At 39.9% G+C, this 14,891-nt stretch overlaps 2 long non-coding RNA genes across 3 annotated transcripts, besides 1 other annotated feature; both read right to left on the bottom strand.

Moving 5' to 3' along the window:
• Positions 1-64: 64 nt before the first annotated feature.
• Positions 65-611, bottom strand: lncRNA:CR44379 (long non-coding RNA:CR44379). Of its 2 annotated transcripts, none has more exons than NR_124579.1 (2): positions 413-611; positions 65-335 (listed from the first exon to the last, which is right to left on the bottom strand). It is a non-coding gene; the product is annotated as a long non-coding RNA:CR44379 (long non-coding RNA). The 2 variants fall into 2 exon arrangements; NR_124580.1 differs by having other exon boundaries at positions 417-611.
• A 1,149-nt stretch (positions 612-1,760) lies between these two features.
• Positions 1,761-2,261, bottom strand: lncRNA:CR44465 (long non-coding RNA:CR44465). Its single transcript, NR_124578.1, has one exon. It is a non-coding gene; the product is annotated as a long non-coding RNA:CR44465 (long non-coding RNA).
• An 11,123-nt stretch (positions 2,262-13,384) lies between these two features.
• Positions 13,385-13,440: a mobile genetic element.
• Positions 13,441-14,891: the final 1,451 nt, after the last annotated feature.

Genomic DNA, 14,891 nt, shown 5'->3' with positions numbered 1-14,891 from the left:
GGTATACATCTAGAAAAGCGCATTGACTGTTCGTTGTTGGCTGTTGCAAATAATTTTGATTTTTAATTAAAATTGTAGCCGCGGAAATTTGTGCGCGCTTCGGTGTGGAAGGAAACCCCTCATGCTCTCAGTATCCCCCACTGTATGGGTGCCTTGCTGCCGTTCCTGATGCAAGTTGCAAGTTGCATGTTGCATGTGTTGCAGGTTTTACAAGACGGGCGACATCGCTTGTTCAACATGCCTGTTTCTCCTTTTTTCCTCAGCTCGCACTCACACTCGCATCCCAACGAAATGATCGACGACGTTGCAAAGTATTAAAGTCAGCGCGACACAATCTGCATATTAAAGGAAAATGAACAAAAAACACAAACACACACACTGCAACAGCAACTTGTTGCACAAATACAAGTACCAACTTATGAAGTCCGGGTACAGTGGTACTTCGAATCAGTACTCCAAAAGTTGGATGCTTTATAGGATGGAATGAAATTCGTTTCGGGTAAGGTGGGATTGAATCACAAAGAGCTTTGAGCTGATTTACAAAAGTAAGGAATATAGATTTAAGATTTTATTTACTAATAATAATATTTAAAAATGACAAATTTTGAAATGTAATATTTTCGATTATCGACTGTATTTGCGCACATGCAGAAATTAGTACACGGCTGACGGGCTCGCAATCAAATGAAACGGCCACTGCGAACCGGCCACCGCTGGACGGGATCGAGTCGGGAGGGGTCCGTTGGAGGAGATTGTGGGGGACTGGGACTGGGACTGGAGCCGGCCCAAACGGCTTGCAGGTGTTTGGCCCGGCCTAGAGAACCGGAAGAGACTGGCCTGGAGACAGGACATTGCTCTCCGAGGCCGCAGCTGATTGGATTAGCTGTGAATTGTGCCAATTCATGCTGCAGTTTGCAATCCGCAAACATTTCATAAGCATTTCATTCGGCTGGCAGAGGTTTCACTTCACTCTTCCGTTGCCACATATAATATGCATTCTGTTGAACTTTTGCCACAACTTCCGCTGCGGACGACGCTGAGACAAATTCAAATTAAATGTTGCATATGTAACATATGCACCAACACCCATTCTCCTGTAGGAAATTTATTGATAGGCTTGGGCTCCACTTTCAGTACCTCGGCACCCTTGCTCCCCTAAACTCCACACTTTATGGCAGTTGTGTTTGGTGTTTTTTTTTTTTTTTTTTGCTTTTTGTGTTTTGCATTTCGTTTGGGGCTTTACTGCGGCAGTTGCCAGGCAAAGGTCGCCAAAGGTCGCATATTTATGGGGCTGGCTTTTGTTTTTTGTAAGTGGAGCAGAAGCCAATACAAGCTGAGTCCAAAAAAAAAAACTCCCCCCATGCAGAGCTATGTAAACCGGGGCTATATATGTTTTCAAGTTTTTTATATTGATATGTATGTCGTTAATCAAGCTTGCTTTTTGTAGAACAACATATTACCAATAAATCGTGCAAATCTATGCAAATGATTTTCATTCAGTTAACGTATTTACTACAAATCTTTACAAATTCTATAGGAATTGTAAAATAGCTTAAATCTTGCCATTTATATAAATATAATATTGTTTTCATTTTCTTTAGCTATAATAGATAAAATATCTTAAAAAGGTTTATACTCAATAACGGACGAAACTATTTAGAAATATTTCAGTATCGCCAAGTCGTATTGATGACTAAGTGCCAGCTCCCCTTGGATCTTGTCAGTTATCCTTGATGTAAATAGGGAAACTGAAAGCTAAAGATCTCTGCGTTTATTCTGGGCGTTAAACGTGAGTCACGGAAGACGCTGGGCTGTCCAAGAGTATTGCCAAGAAGTCGTCAAGGTGGACGGGGGCAAAAGTATCTCAATGTGGACGGTGACAAGATACAAGTCAGACCGCGTGAGTGATTCAATTCGAAAGGTATTTTCTCCGTTGCCATTGTGTATGTGTGTGTGTGTTTGTTGTCGATGACGCCGTCGCTACTTTTGCTGCCTATTCTACTTCTTTAACTTTTGCAAATATGCGAGATGCTAAACGCAAGATCCGAGCTACGGATGCTGATGCGCGAGAGCAGATACATTTCGGCGTTACAATTTCCGAAATACTTTTCAATAGAATGTCAACAGTTGAAATAGCTGTTGCCGCTGAATAGCAATGCTTTGCTTTGCTCAGTTTGATTTGTGTGCAGTGTGTGGAGTGCGGCGTGTATGGGTCTTTTTATAAATGTATCTCTCAATCTGTGCATCTGTATCTTTTGTAATGCAATTGAACTAAATGTGGCGACTGCGTGTGACATTTTTTCTCCTGCAGCCATAGAAAAACGCAGCAGCAGCTGTATCTGTATCTGTTGCTGTAGCCGTAGAGCTGTTGCTGCTGATGTATCTGAAACTGAGGCTGATGGGCATGTATGTATGTACATACATACGAGTATCTGTATCTATCAGAGCGTCGCGTCGCTGTCGCTGCCTTGTGGCCAATGTAGCGCAACCATTGATGAAAGCTGAAAGCGACCCAAGAGTTGGTCATTGAACTGGCTATCCCCCTACCCAGTTTCCCTGTGCCGTCTATGATTATTCCTCAAGAAACTATAGCATTTAAGTAGTTCGATGGGACAACGGCAAATGGCTCTTTCGCCGCTTATCTGCTCGTTAATTGTTTTGGGTCTTTTTCGATGCTGTCCTCCCCAGAACCGAAACCATACCATACCATACCATACCATACCATATACCAAACCGACAGCGACACCTAAAGTGAAACAAAAATAAAACGAAATGGGAAAAAAATTTAAATATCTATGCAGTTGGCATAGCTGACATACCCTAGACCAAAAAAAGAAAACTTGGCAACGTTGCGTTTGAAGTGTCAATTTTGAAATGTGACTCGTTTCCAACGACTTTTCGGCTTCTTCTGTTGGCAAACTAACAAAAATGTATGAATAACATTCTGGCGAAATCGGAATGGGAATGGGCTTTATCTTTTGGGCGCGTAAAAAGCGGAAACTGAACGCCACATTTTCGTTTTCGGCCGGAGTTCGAAAAGCTCGAGAAAAACCTTTGCACCCAAAATGTTTCACTAATTCGATGCAACGACCAAGTGCTTTAATGCACTGCTCAAAGCGAAACCATTTAACATTTCAATGAACAGTGAACTATTCGCCGTTTCACTCCTCGTCTCGTTTCTGTTGGCATATCAATTATTTGGCGGCCCAGTATTTTAAAATACATTTCAAAACTCTGCATACGAAATGGAAGAGTGCCCTACGCATTCGTTGGGTTGGGCATATTGAAATTGCTGGGAGTTCTGGGGTTTTTGGAGTTGAAAAAGACTTTAACACATCCATAGGTGAAGTCCTTAGATAATGATCACTCCATAAACAAATTGCTTTTGTTTAATCAGATTAAGTTCATAATATTAGAAGATATCATGAGAGATATCTTTACAGGTCAAATACAAAATGATAACCTATAATTAGGGGATATAGGGGATTCATAAGAATTTGAGACCCTAACTCGGCTGCTCATTGATTCATTGCGGTATTTCGGTTTCATAGCTTTTAGTCGATTGAAAAGCAAGAAGCGCCGGTCGGTGGACGCGGGTCTTTTGGGTCTTTGGGGACCTGAAACCCGGGAGACCGACCTGGACTGAGACAAATTTCAATTCCACACCGCGTGAGTGTGCGTTATAAATTGCGTATGCAGGCCCACTTGGTCAGTTTGTGAATACAAATCTACGCGTTTTACATAAACAAGCAAGCGGAGGGGCATGGGCACCCAGCCCTCTGGATTTATGGTAAATGAGCTGAATGTGTAATCAATTCTAAGCCAGGTTGTCTAATGTTTTTGTGAGCCCTTTTTTTTTTATTTAGTGAAGCTATTCTGTTGAACCATAATTAAGATTCAATTCAATGCAATTGCAGGGCCATAAAACACGGTCACCAAATTGCATTTTAGTCAAGGAATTGCGTATGCAAAGCGGCAGCTAAACTTGCTGGTAAATAAAACGAACGAAATTGAATTGAGTCGAATTGAATTGAATTGCATTGAGCCCCGTTTCGAATTGGATTTGCTCCGGTCAAAACGATTGGGAACATGACAGGCCGAATGGTATATATTTGGCCGAGAAGAAAGTTCCGCAGTAATTGTGTTGTGTGCGCGCTGTGCTAATTGTCTGAATTGATTAAGCCGATTGTCACAAATTGTCATATGATCCAATTGGAATATGAAATGAATAGTTAATGCTTTAATGGGATCGTCATTATAGCGCCGCCGGTCGAGTCAACTTTCGAAAATATGTGGCATTTGGCTAACTCAATTATGTGGCTCCAACTCGTATTAACTTTTGCTTCTCGAGGCCTCCGAGCTTGGGCACTTGTAGGTTTTCACTTTCACGACATGCTCACCAGATACTCCGCACTCGGTTACAAGATACTCGTACACACAGATGGCAGAACAGTACGTCAATAATAACAACAATTGACAGTTATAGATACAAGCTCAAAATTCTAGAGTTGGTCTCGTGAGCGGATCTATAACTAGATCTCTGCTAATTTCTTAAAAATTGTAGCATACTTTCTTACACCTTTGGTACAGTGCTCATATATTTATAAAATATATATTTTTTCACAAGAGAGTCTCAAATGGCTTGACAAAATTTCGTGAAAACGCGTATAATTCCCATCACGGGATCTTCTCTACTGCTAACAATAACTACAGCTGTCAACCAGTTGAGCGGTTCATTGGCTTCTTGGCTGCATTCGCCACCAATAACAACAATAATAAACAGCGGAATAAAAGTAATGAAAACTCTTAATTGTTGGCTAGTAACTGGCTATCCCGTGTATTTGCTTTTTTCCATGTCCGTCGGGCAAAAGAATTATGACCGTGCAAGTTATTAATCATTTACGTGTGACGTTGCTCCTTTTGGAGCCCGGGGCGTGAAAGTCATAATAATTTACTCAGCATAGACACATAAGTTTTAGCTCTTTAACAAAGCCAAACAATGAGGCATGGCCAGTTGTAGGTACGTATGTATGTATCTGCCGGGCTCATAAAATACCTCTGGCTTTAAATTCAGCCTCAGCACGTGCTGTGCTGCACGCTATATCCATAAATAACTAATAAATAACTTACTACAAATTACCAAAAATATGTCCATAAATTGTACTCGACACCAATTAAAAGATGCGCCATACCTGGGCGTAAGCCATTTAAATTGGGCCCAAGATAGTTGCAAAGGCATTTGGCCTATTTACGTGAGAAGGTACTGGAGAATTGGAATTCTTTGAAAAGATATAATTATTTATATATCTGGTAAATATATCTTGGTAGTTGCACAAAAATGTTAAGACTTAATATCATTATAAAATTTTAAGACTATCTATCAAACCTTTCCATGTTCGATGTGAAAAAATTGTATTTTAAATACGCCGCTTTTAATCGGTAACCATTTTAATAAATATTAACAATTAAATATGGAAAATAGCTTATAATCTCGTGTCTAATAGCTTTATTCAAATTTAGATTGTGCGTTTAGTTTCGCTCACATGATTAGGCACTCTCAGCGTTCTTTGCATAAATATTACAAATTTCCGGTTAACCCTTCTAAACAAACAGGTGGCAATCAAAGCACTTGCATTCCCAATATGACAAATTAGCAATCAGGGTGTAGACTGTTTTATCCACCAGCTCCCGACATCAGAACGATCCACAAGCTACCTACCGTTGCAGCTGCTTCTGGGCAAGTATCTAAATCCGTATCTAAGCAGCGTCGAGGCAATTAGAATAAATTAAAGAAACAGCTTTTGGTACAGGTGATTTGCTGGGGGAGGAGGAGGCGAAAAGGTGCCACAGACCACAAAATGTAAATGAAAGAAACACCGAAAACCGAAAAGCCACGAGATACAGATACCAGATACATTGAGCACAAAATCTGAATTCGAACCGTTTGAATCCAAATTGAGGTTTAATTTTCTTTGTTAGCCGAAGGAAATAGAAACAGAAAACAAAACCCGTTCTGATTTTGAGATCAGCTCGGTTTCGGTTGAACCACCTCCTACCCCCCAACCGATTCGATTTCCCCCTTCTATTAGTTAACTTTTATAGCGGTCCGCTTTCGTTGGTCACTTTTGTTGACTTAATTTATTGACATTAGTATTTCTTTTACCATTTCGTTGTGTATTTTTGATTTCTGTTTTATTTTATTCGATTATAGCTCTTGATTTGCCTTTTATGTAAAAATATTTCTGTGTCCATGCATTCTTGACACAAACACCTGAAACCGATTGGTGTCCATGTCGAAAACTAAACCGGTTGGCATATTAGTTCGATTCGTTTTACTAACAGCTGTTCGACGCTGGAAGAGCAGATACCAGCTAAGATAAGTCTAATGAGATTATGGCTTACAGATATGATGTTGCTTTAATCATGGACCATAGATAAATATAGATATAAATTCACGATAGAGATGCTTTGAATGTTGGAAACGATGCTCGTATAACGAATTTATTTCCCCAGAGTAATTAATTTTATTGGATTCATAAAATTGCACAATTCTTTGATGAAAGCTATCGAATACCCCAATTTCCTCACCTGATGGCATGTTTTACCAACCACGAACAGTTCGTTTTTCTAGCGTTTTAGTGCGTCTCTATAAATACGCGCAGACATAAAACTTTGGGACTTGACAATAAATGTTTTTAGTGTTTATGAAATGGAAACAAAATTTTAAGGTGCGGGTTATTGACCAGTATTTTTAATACCCCTGTTTATGGAGTTTAATTAACGAAACCTATTATCTTAAGAATTTTATGGTATTTATAAGGTATTTGTATGAGACTTTTTAAATAAAAACTCTATATGTGGAGTGGGATTGATTTGTATACCTTTACTATTGACCAGGAATTAAAATATTTTCAAAATGTTTTAAGCTTTGTGCCTGTACCATCATACCCCAAAAAAATTAGATTTATTTATAGTTAAAGAATGCAACAAGAGAATCAACACACACGCACAACGCCCACACGACGGCTTTAATAGTTGAGGGAAATTAAAAGTGAAACATGAAAATGTCAAATTTATTTATATTATAAACTTTACTCACCTCTGGAATTCTTTGCGGCCTCAAAAAAAAAAGAGGAAACGGCAAAAAACTATTTAAGATTTTTGTCTAAGAACTTTTCATCTTTGTCTCGCCGCTCAGCTTGATTAGTTGTTATTGTTGAAATTATTTTGCTTGACTATTTATTAGCAAAGATTAGTAGCTGATATTTTGTTGTATTATACTATTTGTGTTTTTTTTAGCTTGATTTTAGTTTATTTGCCAGCGATTTCGATTGTCACAGGAGGGATTTGCACAATGTTTGCTAGAAAAATCTGGTGAAAAATGCGGCTGGTCTCGGCTGCTTGGGATGACATAATTTGGCAGCAATTTGCTGGGAATTTGTCAGTACGGCTAATGTTGTGATTTCCTGAGCGATTTGTTCTTTTTCAAGTTCGGTCGGTAATTTCGAGTAGTTCACACCGCTGGCTTCTGTTCTGGGCACATTTCAGTCAGGAGGATCTGCGGCGACTGACTGACATCCTGCTAACTGTCCGGGCACGAAGTCTTTTTCTATCAGGCCCAAGGACTCGTTCAAGTTCCGCATGCAATGTAGTATAGTAGTAGTGTCCTGGGCCAAAAACGATGACGATGACGAGTACTTCGGACACTCTGTGTTGGTACTCGTATACTATAGGTATCCTACGATGGGGCGGTTTCGACGCCTGCGCATTGCGATGAGGAGCCAAGCAGTTTGCCAACATTTATTTGCATTTGCAATACGGGAAAATTTCCGCATATCATGTTAATCGCCCAGTTACACGCAATTGTTGTTTTACCTGGGCGCTCAACGAAAGTATGTCGCATTTATATTTCCTTTGGCGCTGCGTCGCCACTGTCGTTTCCTCTATTTAACAGTTGTTTTTGGCAACACTGGCACATGCTCCGTGGCCATCGTATCCTTTGGGCCACAAAAAGCACAGCTCCTGGCTGAAATTACCTTATTGCCTGTAATTAATTTTTGGAACCTGGCATACATTTGGCGAACGCCGAAAACGCATTTGAATTTATTTCGTTTGTCGCGCATTTTGTTTTGCATATTTTGGCATTTACTTCCCTTTCCGGTAAATTTCTGTTGGCATTGGCAGGAGTTGTTGACCCTGTCCCTGTGGAAACATGCCGATGTGTATGGCCTGAAAGTAGGCAATGATTTTGGCTGCCAATATGAATTTATGCAAATCAATTTGAAATGGCGATGATACGTAATTGAAAGGAAATATAATTATCGGAATTAGTACGATTTATGATAAATGCATGCGCGTGCTGTTCAAATAAATAATTTCTGTGACACATGCCAACGATAATTGGTTTAATGGCATGGAGTTATTTATATAACAAAAGTTACAAAGGTAAGTAAAGTTTTTAAGGAGCCAAGACTTTTGAGACAAATGAGCTGGTAAGTATGAAAAGTTAAAGAAATACCTTACAAGAAGGTATTTCAAATACCAACAAGTAATAAATATCCCTTCTTCTTTTAAGTATAGATGACTTTGGGTCCTAGCAAAACTAAATCCTACCATGAATCATGGCTAAATGAAATACGAGGACCGCCCCAGCCAAGTTTAGATTACATTTCCCGAAATTTTGACTGTTATATTGTTGTAATTAGTTTAATTAAAGCCAGAGGCTAACAAAAGAATTACAGGCCAGTGCTATTGCTCCATAAAGAGAGCAGAGAGCCAAATACCGGTCATTAACGGTGGCTAAATGAGAGAGATGAGTGGCCGAGTGGGCCATGATTAGCATAATTTGCGTTGACCTTTCGTGCGGGCGTGCCAAATGTGGCCAAAAATTTGGGTCACCACTTCTGGCTATTCCCGTTAAGGTAAGTTCCTTGGGGAAATTACGAAGAAAGTGTTGGATGATTTCTCGTACAACTTGCAGGATTTCTTACTTATGCTGACAGGCCATGTCCTCTGAAGGATGACGTTTGGTTTTTCACCACTTAATGTGTACATTTTTGTGGGTTTTCCGGTTCGTTTTGTTTGGCTTCGCTGGGTTCCAATTATCGATGGACTGCTTCGTAGTCTCTACAATTTTGCTTCCAACTCCCCGTTGAAGCATTAAACGCCTGCGAGTGCAGCTCACAACTATACCATTTTTTTTTTTTATTCCATGTCCCAAATTAATTAAGCAGAAGGATAAGATACCCACCGTGACAGCAAGGACCTGGGCGTGTATGTGTTTGTAATGCCGAGTACTCCAACTGTTGACTCCCTACGCATCATTTAATTACGTTAATTGGCAGGTCAGTGGGTGGTTCCGGTGGATTGGGGCTGGCCAGTTGGTGGCGCTGGTGACGTTGTCGTTCGTTGCCCACCAGAGTTCAGCTGAATATGAAATTACAGGCGCGAAGTTGACCCACATGTGCATGAAAGCAGCACAGTATATATTTGTTTTATTTTTTGATTCCTTTTAATAATATCAAAATTTGATGCTATAATATTTTTAAGAAGAACGTTGAACTATAAATATATTTACGATTATTTAGAAATCAAGATGGCAAACACAAGAACACCATTTTGCGAATTCAGCATCCCTGTCGTTTTTACGGATTGCGTCTGCGCAGGATACCTGGCATTCCACACCCTCTGGACCAGAAGCATCCCCGAAATTTCCAGAAATCACATCATTGTATGCCCAACCAATGGCGACCATTAAATGTCCCGACTTATGACCAAAGGCAACGCAGTGCGACATCAACGAATTCCTTTGACACACACAAAATTATTCAACAAGGCGCAGACAATAAGTTGTGGCCCCCACAGCCACCACCACCCACTGAACCAACCCCCCCCCCCACCAAAGCGGCTGAACCACCCCCTCAGCCATCAAAGTTGAGCTAAACATTTCTAATTTATTGATGTTTCCGTCGCCGGGAAAGTTCTTGTCCAACTGCCAAATGTCTTTCGCTCTATTCGTGTTGCTTTTCTTTTTTTCTTTTGCTGTTTGACGGTAAAGGCAACACAAATTTATGATGATTAAGAAAAATCACAAAATACTTAGGCAATCTATAGATAGTACGATATATGGCCCTGTCTATGGGCAACGCATGCATGTTGCCCGAATCTCTGTCGCCCATTTTCACTCTCATTCTCATAATTTGTTTGTTGTTTCAAAAATAGACAACGAGATAAAAACGAGAAGAAGAAAAAAAAATACGGATTTGGTGCCTGCGGTGTGTGGGCGGCATTTGGATGGCTCTATATAGACGATACTCCTGGATCCGCCCTCGTTGGCATCCATCAATTACCCGGCGAACAGCTGAAAGTGTAATCAGGGGTGGCAGGGTTAAGATTTAGTAGCAGAACTACTTGGTTTTCCTACGGCATTGAAATTAAGACAAAGAGTTCTGCGATGATTCAGCCGCAATTAAGTTAATGCCTTGGAGGGAACTCAAAGTATTTTTTATTTATTTTTTTTTAAATACGTTCCTTTTTTTTTTTGCAACCTTCGCATTCCGTTGTCCATTTTCCCTTGAGGAAAGTTGTTGAAAAACCGAGGCAGCAACAAAAATTTGTCATTAAAAATGTCAACTGATTTATGTGAATACTGTGGGCTAGCGCATTTATAGTTCAAGTGTGCGTGAGTCTCCTTAAATATGTTATATACCGAAGCTTTGCATCTTTATCTAATGACCGATGTGAGTGTGAAAACCTATTAAAAGATCTTAGCAACTGACTGAATCAATAAATAACTGAATGAACTCAAATTGAATAAAAGTCGAAGGCGACAAACAAAAGGCAGCAAACAGTATTTGAATTTTTTTCGAGACCGTAAACTAGGTTTATGGGTAGAAAAACACAAACACGGCAAATGAGTGTAGATAAACTTTAACTACCCTAGACCCAAATGCGGCACGAGCAAGTGAAACAAAGCAGGGCAAAATCAACACTTCGAACCGGGCTCAAATCGCCAAATGGCGTTGCCAAAGCTCCCAGCCACTCATTTTAACTGGCAAACAGATGTCAAAAAATTCCCCCGCACCACAAAGGCATCTCATTTCGATTTGTATTGGCCATTTGGCCTTAAAAAAAAAACTCCTTTCTTATGCAAATTTTGTAGTTTTATTTAAAAGATATGCTTTGGATATTAAAGTTTCTCCTCAATATTCAATTATATTGTCAATCAAACACTTGAATTCATTTCAATTAAAAGAATATTGCTAAGAAAGTTCCTAATTTTTATCTGATATTCGCCATACCATAAATAAAGCAGCATTTCTTATACTATAAATGACTTAACAAGCTGATTCCATCTACCATTTCGATTGATAAAGCTATGAAAGTAGATTTGCCCATGCCATGACTACGATATTCAGTCAAATTGCATGCCAACCGATTTTTATTTAAACGATCCGACTAGTTACCACTTCTGCTCATCCCCCACACCAATGGGCCCAAGACCGAACCCCAAAACGTTGACATAGTTTTATTCCTAACCCTCGCCAAAGGAAAAACTTACTGGGTACCTAATTTCAAACAGAGTTTTTCAGTTATAGCGGGCTGAATAGAACCCGCCCCTAATCGTGGTTCGCTTTCGGTTCGCTTTGCATGTTCAGCGTGCATATTGGCCAGGACTTTGTAGCAAGGATATATGTATGTATGTATATGAAGTAACACAAAAACAACGTCGACTGCCAGTTGTCAACGCATATCCATTTTGGGCTGCAGAACAACCTCTGAAGGGAGTCCTTTTCGAGGACCCCAACTCCTGTTTGTTTGGCCTGGCCAAATAGCAACAAACGAAGCCAGTTAAGTGTCCCCTCTTTTTGGTTTTCCCGGCCGCCAACTCCAATCCCTCTGGTTTTTCCAACTACCCCATACCCTGTCAGTCCTCTGGCATACACAAATTTTCAACATTTTCGCTAATATTTCCGTTGCCGTTCATTTTAATGTGAGATCCATTTGTTTGTTTAGCTGGTGTGTCGGAAAGTTGCCTCTATGCGGGTCAGTTGGTTTCCTGTCCACTCTGGGTTATTATGGGTGGTCCTGTGGGCATGTTGCCTGCTTTGGGTGGTGCTGCCAGTGGTGCTAGTGGCCACCCCTTTATGTTGCGGCGCTTATCGGCTGTTTGCGGTTTGGTTTTTTGTTGATTTAGTTGGGCAGCCTGTTGAACTTTTCGCTTCGGTGCGGCGACACTAGACAGGACACACCCCAATACCAATACCCAGTGGGGCGGTCCCACTTTGGCTGTACTCCACCAAGCTTACCCAATTCATTTCGTAAACGACAACCTCATTTAGTTTTTATTAAATATTACAGCCTTTATAGATATATTCGTTTAATTGGTTATAAATAGTTTATTTTTTTTAGCTTACTTGAGCTAGTAATTAATTATTGACATAAAATAGATAGGAAAATGTTTATGCTTTTAATTACTTGGCGACATATAATTAAACTCTACTAAGATTGAATGTTAAATAGTTTGAATTTATTATACATATATCTGAGTTTAAGTGGCGCCACCTATACGAAATATATATGAGCTTTTTTCTCAGCGACATCTAGTTTTTGATGTAATGCAGTCTCAGGTGGCGCTAGTTCAGTTTTAGTGTAACATAATAAGTATAATGTATAATATAAGTAAAATATAAGAGCCTTGACTGTAGCGGAATTTTTGACCATTTTTGGAATACGTGGAAATTTACACGTTTTCAAGGCGCTTGGGAAACAAAATATCTTAGCGCCTAGATAAAGTTCAAGTTTGTGTCTTTATATAAATAAGCATATGAAAAGTATTCTAAACAAAAAGCGGCTGTGGTTAAAAGCGTTGCAGCATATAATATTATTATATAACATTATCTTTGATAGAAATAACAAAGCCATCGACAGAATTTGAATGCCAAAACTGGTATAAAAAATGTACAAGTAAAGGTCGGCGATGTGAGGACTGTAATTAATTCACCAAGCATGTCTTTTAATACGCTATTCTATTTATTATCCATTAAAAGCAAGTAATAGACGGAACACAGTGATGTAACAAGGAAAACTCAACCGGATTTTCCGGAACACAGGCGTCTGTGTGAACCTTCCCCTTGCAAGTGAATTTTCAAATATCGCCAGATGGAAAACTGGATGGCTTGCCAGATGAACGGAAACGAAATTGATTGGCACATGTGGTGTGCAAAATTTTGAGCTCCGCCGACTGTAACGCCACCGCCGACGCCAGAAAGTTGTACAATTATGCAATCGGCGTTGGCCAGTCGTTTGCATGTCCCAGTCAATTGGCGAGCGTGACTGCAGCTGACCGAGTGAAGTAAATCACCTAAATCTACTATAGCTTATGGCACTCGCCATCTCCGTTGATCCAGATATTTAGCGGCTAATCTGGCAAATAATCGCAATCAAGCGGCGTTTGTTTATTTCTGGGATTTTTAGACTAATGTATGCTCGCACTTGTACAATATTTTTGAAAGCATTGCATGTGAATCTGTGTATTTTAAGAAATCAATCTGTTTTCTTATTACTTTAGTATTAACCTACTTGTTTTTGAAATTTATTTGGAAACATATATAAATAAATGTTTTGGTCATGAAAATATCTCAATTAAAATATTTATTATTTCATTTTTATATCATATTATGACAAGATTTAGGTATATTTCTGACATACTTCTTAATTTTATTGGCTCTCCATTTGCCAGTAGGTGAAATGATATCCACAGCTCTCATATGTTTACTTTTTGTCTTAGCTGGGTCAGTGAACTCGAAGTGAACCCGTTTGGTCGCCTGCATTTCCGCAAGTCTTTTATGTCCAAGTGACCCAAGGCGCCAGTGCGTCTCATTATGCGATCGCTGAATTGAAACGCCGATCAAATTAATAGCCATTCGACTGTTTATGTATGCAAATGACACATCGAAGCGCCGCCGATGGCAGTGGGCCATAATATAGACATAAGTCATGCACTCGCTTTCTTATGGAAATGCGTTGCATGAGAGGTTCGTGCCTTAAGTCTTTTGTTTTGCTCGAAACGATGTCAGCATATTGCAGCTGACCTTCAAGGGAAAATGAGTATTAAATGGGCTTGTGAAATCCATGATTTGCACCATACTCAATTGGGACTGTGCGGAAACTGTAGGAAGTGGAAAATCGATTTCAATTGAGGCACCCAAACTGGCGGACCAAATTCACCAAATATGGCCAGAAACAAGAGCGATGACAACTCGCAATGCACACGCATTTTGTCAGAGCAGTTCGTCGAGCTTCCTTGGCGGTATTTACTTATTTTTCGGTGGACAAGCAGGAAGCCGATCTCAATCGGAAGTTAGGGGACCACAATAAAAAAAAAGGTGTTAGTTCATTGGCAGCATGTGTGCGATTGGCAAGTGTGATTGCCTGGCCAATGTGACAGTGTGGGCGGCAGACACGCCCCATCCAGCTCTTTGGGGGGCTGACAGAGTTATGTGGCCACCACCCACTCCCACTTGCAATCCCAAACAGGCCGACAATCTGCGATCGCTTTGGCAATCGTTTTGGCAATGCAAATCAGCCAACGCAGCGCCGCCAGAGCTAGGAAATGCATGCCAAATGTTGCTCCAATTTTCATGCCGGAACCAATTACAGATGGCGGGCACAGAGAAAAAAAATTTTAATTGTTAATCCCAAAACACTATTTTTAGCTGAAGAAAACGAAACGAGAAAATGTCAGATTTTTATCTTTGAAAATTTTCCTTTAATATCAGCACTAACAAAAATTTAAGATCTTTTCCAAAAATGGCCAACTTGTTTATTTTCTGTGCAACGAAAAGCACACCCTTATGGCTTTATAGTAGAGCTCCGCATATATTGACCGA

Source organism: Drosophila melanogaster, chromosome 2R (assembly GCF_000001215.4).
Source record: "Drosophila melanogaster chromosome 2R".
In the NCBI taxonomy this organism is placed as follows: Eukaryota; Metazoa; Arthropoda; class Insecta; order Diptera; family Drosophilidae; genus Drosophila; species Drosophila melanogaster.
The sequence above is the reverse complement of the archived record's forward strand: the minus strand, read 5'-3'. Positions and strand labels throughout refer to the sequence as shown.